The sequence below is a fragment of the Vitis vinifera genome, chromosome 1 (genome assembly GCF_030704535.1).
Source record: "Vitis vinifera cultivar Pinot Noir 40024 chromosome 1, ASM3070453v1".
Lineage (NCBI taxonomy): Eukaryota > Viridiplantae > Streptophyta > Magnoliopsida > Vitales > Vitaceae > Vitis > Vitis vinifera.
The window spans coordinates 24,876,004-24,883,334 of NC_081805.1; the positions used below are offsets into that span (position 1 = coordinate 24,876,004).

General features: G+C 33.3%; 1 pseudogene; it reads left to right on the forward strand.

Annotated features, from left to right (window-relative positions):
• Positions 1-6,576: 6,576 nt before the first annotated feature.
• On the forward strand, positions 6,577-7,331 carry LOC100259708 (malate dehydrogenase, cytoplasmic-like; annotated as a pseudogene).

Consider the following 7,331-nt stretch of genomic DNA (forward strand, 5'->3'; position numbering starts at 1 on the left):
AGAGTATATCCTGCCTTACAAGGATAAGCCCGAGCACCTTTTGCAGCCACCATTTGAATATAATTACATTCCAATTGAAGATTGGAGAAAGTTAGTGGCTAATAGGTTGTCAACAGAGTTTCAAGTTAAATCAGAAAAAGGAAAAGAAAGGAGGGCAAAATACGTTTATATTCATCAAGTGAGTAGGAAAGGATATGCAGGACTTCAAGAAGAATGGGTAAGTTGAATTAGTGTATTTTATTTTGTTGGACATTTACTTTTGTAAAGTTTAATTACTTCACTTTTTTATTTTTTGATAGATGCAAAAGACAGGTTCAAGGAAACCTATTGATAGATGGGTCTTGTGGAAGCTAGCAAAATTGAAAAAAAATGTGAATATGATGATGTTACGAGGCCTGTAGTGGAAAAGATTGTAAGTTGTCAAACCCATACTTAGTTTTAGTCAATTTCATTTGTTTTTTTTTTTTAATATGACTCTTGAATCATCCTATATATTTTTTGGAGGATGAGTTGGCAAAGGCTGTTGAGGAAGGGAAGATCACATGTGTTGGCCAAAAAGATATCCTCACTTTAGCATTGGGTACATCCAATCATCCTGGACGGGTTAGAGGAAAAGGTGGGAAAAAAAGCCAAAACAATTCTTCAACACACCAAAACCCACAAAAACTCTTAAAGAAGAGGAATGTCAAAGGATGTTAAGGGAGAAAGTAAAGAGCTTGGAAGAGGAGATCATTTCTTTGAAAGCTAAAAAAAAAAAAAACCCCTCACACCCCACTTTGAAGTGAGCAGCACAAACATAAGGAAACAATTGTTGGAACATGAAGAAATACGAGGGAAGACTCATTATAGTGCTCATGTGGAGAACTTATCAGCAGAAGGGACTCGAAAAGCTTCTCCACTAACTCAGGTATATATGGCTTTTCCTAAGTTAAATTTATAAAAACGATATATAAAATAACTATAATGAAAGACTAAGGATTAGAAAATATGTTTTTACAGGTTTATAAATGCAAATTAGCTCTTGAAACTGAAGAGAACATTGTTGCATATGGAACTTATTTGCGAGATTCAAAGATTTCCATTGATGGAACTGATATATTAGTGGTCATCCTTTACCCTCTTCAACCTAATGCACTTCTTCCATTCCCACTTTCTGAAAACATTAGTACAATAAGGGAGGGCGTTGGATATGAGGTTTTGTGGCCTGTTGCATTTGTGATAAATGATGAAAATGATGAGGTGAATAATGCTATACCCAAACTTTCAAAGTTGAGTTATATTTTCCTACACTCTTGGTTTATTTATTTTTCATTTTAATGTCATGCATCTATTTATGTGTTTAGGATTTTGGCAAGAGGAAGAATAAAATGAAGAAGACACAAGCATCCCCAAAGAAAATCAAATATGAGAATCCTAGAGATATACAATTGTTTTCTAAAACAGTTTCAGTAATGTTGGAGGGTAAACCAGCACCCAAAGTTGACTTTCCAATCAATGTTTTTGGGATGAAATTTCAAACCTTCCTCTTGACAACTGAAATGAAGGATGTAATTTCTGCAAAAGAGTTGACTATGAATTGTATATGTTTCTATATTTGGTGAGATTTTGTTGTAAATCTTTATGTTACATTCATGATATAAATAAGTAGAAGCTGTTTTTTTTTTTTTTTTTTAAGTAATTGTAAATTGGGTGATATTTCATTAGGTGGCTGCATGAACATCTGGATGATACACTACATGAGAAAATTATATTTGTTCATCCAGGAATGGTGTCCAAGGCTGGAACAATAGCCCCACAAATTGAAAAAAGAGCAAGGTTCATTGCTGATCGCCTAATTGACTCCAAATTGGCAGATCTGATTTTTCTTCCGTATAACCCAAGGTAAGTTGTTAATTATAATTGTTTTTAATTTCTTAGCCTTATAAATGCTATTTATCTAAATTATATGTTAATATATTGTAGGTTTCATTGAGTTTTGGATGTAATTGACCTCAAATCACAAACAGTATACTATTTAGACTCGCAATTACAACAGCCATACCAAGATATAAAAGATATTGTGAACATGTAAGTCTACCATAATTTTAGTTTTCATATCTCAAAATAAACACTAATGTAATCTTATTTTTTGTAGGAGGTTTCGAATTTTTGTATCTCAAAAGAAGAAAGGATCTAAAAAAGAGCTCAAGTGGATAGTTATTGAGGTTACATTTTTTTCTTCTTCTAAACTTTTTGAAGACTTACCTACATTTAAGTTGCTTTCTTGAATTAAAGTTTACTTGATTTTTGAAATGTAAAGATTCTATATGGCTTCCTCTCACATGAATAGATACCTATATATATGAATTTTCTTAGCTTATAATTGTTTTTTTTATTATTTCCTATTCCTAAGTTGAGTTGAGAAGGATACCATATACGTTTGTTTCACCACCTTATGAAAATATAATCTAAATTGCTATGAATACAATGTACTCATTTGTCCATTATTCCACTAGTAATGAAGTAGTACTAAAAAAGAACAAACCTATAGTATTTACAATCCTTTACAACAATTTAGATGTATGTGTGGGTAAGAAAGCAATGAGGATTCATTTAGATAGCTTTGATCATGTTACTTAGGTGTGAGTTGTTCTTTATATCTTTCTTTTGGCCTTAGTGTGTCTTATATACATCCTATTATTTAGTTTAGACATTTCTTGTAAGGCACAACCTCTCTCTCTCTCTCTCTCTCTCTCTCTCTTTCTCTCTTTAATCTAAACTTTTTACTATTTTATCCATCTTCAATCAAATTGTTCAAATGTAAAACATTTATTCCTTATAATTACTAATTGCATTTCTCTTCTATAATGTCAATCTATGAGATGTAAAAGGATGCTAATACTACATATTTCCAAATATATTATCAATAATTGCTATTGAAGCTTGATTGATTTACCTTAATGAACTTAAAAGTCATGATCTTTTATAAGGAATATTTTCACACAAACAAAAGTTAATTTTTTTTTAAAGTTAATCACTATTCTTAATAAATATAATTAATCATTACCTTTATCTATTCTTTTTTTTTTTTTTTTGTCCATATTTCACATATACATGTTATTTGACATTCTTATATTTTACCCATTTTAACCCTCCAAGTTGTAAACAGGGGAGCTTAGGGTATTATGCTAGACATGTATTGAGTTAATTTAGGTGCAAATTTTACTTGAAACTAACATTATGTCATTCATTGTTTTTTTAAATTTTAAATGTGAAGGATGAAAATTTTGACCAAATTTATATGTTGTCATATTTGATCATGAAATTTTATTGATATAATTTTGCTCATAGGGACCCAAATAATTGGATGGTGTCATGTGCGGATATTTTGTCATGTGATACATGCGAGACATAATTGCAAATAGAAGTCTCCTAACATCTCAGGTTTATTTACCTATGTATTTTCATAAGTACTTGAGAACTTATACATATATTTAATGTTTCACGTTAACATATTTTCTTTTCTCATATATTTTAGTTTGAAGGGAAAAAAACCTATTTGCGAGCTGAGTTAGATGAAGTGAGATCTGAATGGGTTTCGTTTTTTAGCACTCTTATCTTAGACCAAGTATAGTGGGTATGTGAATTTTATAATTTTTTAATAAAATCTCAAACATAAATTTTAATTAATATTGCATCTTTTCTCTTTGCAAGGTATATGGTGACATTTGCAGTTGTTGCAATTTTGAGATTTCAAGATCATACGTAAGATCTTACTGTCATGCATAGATGCTGAAGTTTTGGATACTTTTGGGTACATACCTATATCTTTTAAAAGATACATTTGATGAAAGTACCAATTCAAGTTTTTTTTTATTTTTTTTTATTTTTTTTTATTTTTTTTTATGTATGTTTGTTGGATTCTTTTAGCATAAATTTTTGTACATGTTAATATCATTTTAGTAAAATTTTAAATATAGACTTAAAGTAATGTAGTTTTTTTATCTACTTGCAAGAAGTTGAATAACATTTGTAGTAGTTGGAATTTTGAGAATTCAACATCAACATAGGTTCTTGCTATCATGTATGTAAAGTTGCAAATAGTTTTTTCTTTTATTGGATATTTTTAGGTACATATCTTATCTATATTTTTTCCTTAAAAGTTCATTGCTAGATTTTTTTTATGTATTTTGGTACATGTTTATATCTTTTTAATTAGTACTTTTAAATATAAACATAAACTAATGTTGTTTTTTTCTTATTTGCAAGAGGTTGGGTGATATTTGCAACATTTACAATTTTTAGAGTACAAGATCATGCATAAGTTTTTGTCATCATGTATAGCTATTAGATTTTTTGGTAAATATCTATCATTTATATATATATATATATATATATATATATATATATATATATATATATTTGATAAGAGTACAAGATCATGTATAGTTGCTTGGTTGTTTGTGAATACATTTGGATATATTTGGGTAAATTCTTTTATCTTTTTTAAAAAAGTTGAAACATAAACATAAAGTAATGTTGTTTTTTTTTTTTTTTACTTGCAAGAGGTTGGGTGACATTTGTAGCACTTGCAATTTTTAGAGTACACGATCATGTATAAGTTCTTCTTATCATGCATAATTATTTAATTTTTGTTTTTTTTAGTAAATATCTCATATATATATATGAGATATTTACTAAAAAAAACAAAAATTAAATAATTATGCATGATAAGAAGAACTTATAATAGATAAGATCATGTATACTTGCTAGGTTGTTTGTGGATACATTTCGATATATTTAGGATACATATTTATATATTTTTAATGAAATTTTAAACACAAACATAAAATAATGTTACTTTTTTCTTTCTTGCCTAGGGTTAGGTGACATTTGCAGTAGCTGCAATTTTTACAGGAGAGATCACGCATAAATTTTTGTTATCATGTACAACTACTTGATATTTGGTTATTTTTGGGTAAATATCTATCATTTTTTCATATACATTTGGATACATGTTTATAACATTTTATCAATCTTTCAAATATAAACATATACTGATGTTTTTTTCCTACTTGCAGAAGGTTAGGTGGCATTTGTAGCAATTATAGCACTTTTGAAGGCACAAGATCATGCATAAATTATATTTAACATGTACAACTATTGGATTTTTGGGTCCATATTTGCCTTTTTTTTTGCATGTATATGTGTAGACCCCCCATTTGGGGCAATTCTGGCAGCTGCTCATTTTGCCACGTGGAAGAGCCTTGCTCCACCACGTGTCTTCTCTTGAGAGGCTAGTGCAGAATCAGATGATGCTTTTAGGATGCCAATGGAAGGTTGACAGGTGGCATGAGGATCTGCAGGCCGTTGTCTTGAGGAGCGTATGAGAGAAGGCTGCAGAGTAGTGGAGAGAGAGAGCCTAGAAGAGGAAGGTGGCTGTTGCTGCAGAGATGGTTAGAGGGGCAAATCCGGGAGAGAAAAAAAGAGATATTTGGATAGCAGGTTGCTTTTGGGGAGGGAGTTTTTTGGAGGAGGGGGGATCCCGGAGGAAGGGAGAAAAAGAGGAAACGGTGAGAGAAACAGAGAGAGAGATTGAGCTTGAGGGAGGAGCAAGCTAGAGAGCTTTCCCAGGAGGGAGGCCAACTGCAGGTGAGGAGAGGGGAAGTGATTTTCTTTTAGCTTGAGGTACCATGGCTGCTAAAGGGGTGAGAGAGAGTTTTCTTTTCATCAGGGGGTGCTTTTCTGCTGTCGAGAGGAGAGTTTTCTTTTATAGAGTTGGTGGTCTGAGGGAGGGGGGTCTTGGTTGCCATGAGGAGATATATTCTCTGAGAGGAAGAAGAGGACACGAAGGATAATTTTTATAAGAGTTTTGGGAGAAGCTACAATGAAGGTGAAGTCTCCATTGCCGTTTTCAAGGAGATTCTTCTACAAGCTATACAGAGAGTAGGTTTTGGAGAGAAGAATGGCAAACTAAGAAAAAAAAAAAGAAGGTTCAGGTATCATTTCCATAAGTTTTGGCCTCTTTCACGTTCATGTTTTTTTGTTTGGGTTATCTGAATATTAATGGGTTTTCTATCTTGGTGTTTGAATGTGTTTGGTGAGGATTTTCACTTGATTCATCTTTGTTTTCTTACCGGTTTTGTGTCCTCTGCCGAGATTTTATGTGAAATATTGGTGTTTATACCCTGATTTGGTTTTAAAACTCATTGGAAAAACTGTTTTGACCCACTCTAACATCTGAGCCCATTGATAAATACATGAAATGTGGCTCGTTGAAATTCATTTCGCTCCCTATTGTGTTTGCTCTGTTTTGCTATCCATCCCCTGTTCCTGATATCCCTTCGGGGCATTCGCCTGATTTCACATTTCGGCCCGAAGAAGTTATGTGAAAGGTTTTCAATGGGTCGTCCTGAGTCCGTTTGACCTCGGGATGCTTTTGCTCTTGGTGTTCGCACATTTTTGGATATGGGACTGCACTCTAGGATGTGAGACCATGGGATGGTGGTACCGAAAAGAGAGAGTTTGAGAATGCCAATGGTATGGTAGATTTGCAGGCATCGTTTTGTCTCCCTTCTTCTCCTTATGATTCTTGCAATGACCAAAGAACCAGTTCGCATCCTCATTACTGGAGCCGCGAGACAAATTGGGTAAGCACTTGTCCTCATGATTACTAGGGGAGTGATGTTTGGGTGCAGATCAGCCTGTGATCCTGCACATGCTTAATATCCCTCCTACTGAAGAAGCCTTAAATGGGGTCAAAATGGAATTGTTGGATAGTGCTTTTCCACTTCTCAAAGGTGTTGTTACTACAACTGATGTTGTTGAGGCATGCAGTGGGGTCAATATTGCTATCATGGTGGTGGTTTCCTAAGAAAAGAAGGAATGGAAAGAAAAAGTGTGATGTCCAAAAATGTTTCCACCTACCAGTCTCAGGCCTCTGCACTTGAAAATCATGCAGCTGCAAATTGCAAGGTTTTGGTTGTTGCTAACCCAGCAAATGCAATCGCCTTTATCCTGAAGGGATTTGCACCTTTAATATCCTGAGAAAACATTAGTCGTTTGACAAGACTGGACCATAACGGGGCAGCATGTCAGGTCTCTGCAAGGATGAATGTTCAAATATCCGATGTTAAGAATGTTATCATATGGGGGAAATCACTCTTCAATTCAGTATCCTGATGTCACCCATGCTACTCTCAAAACTCCAGCTGGTGAGAAACCTGTGCGGGGGCTTGTGGGTGATGACACATGGTTGAATAGAGAATTTATCATCACTGCCTAACAACATGGTGCCACAATTATCAAAGCGCGAAGCTCTCTATAGTGCTTTATGTGCTGCAAGTGCCTGA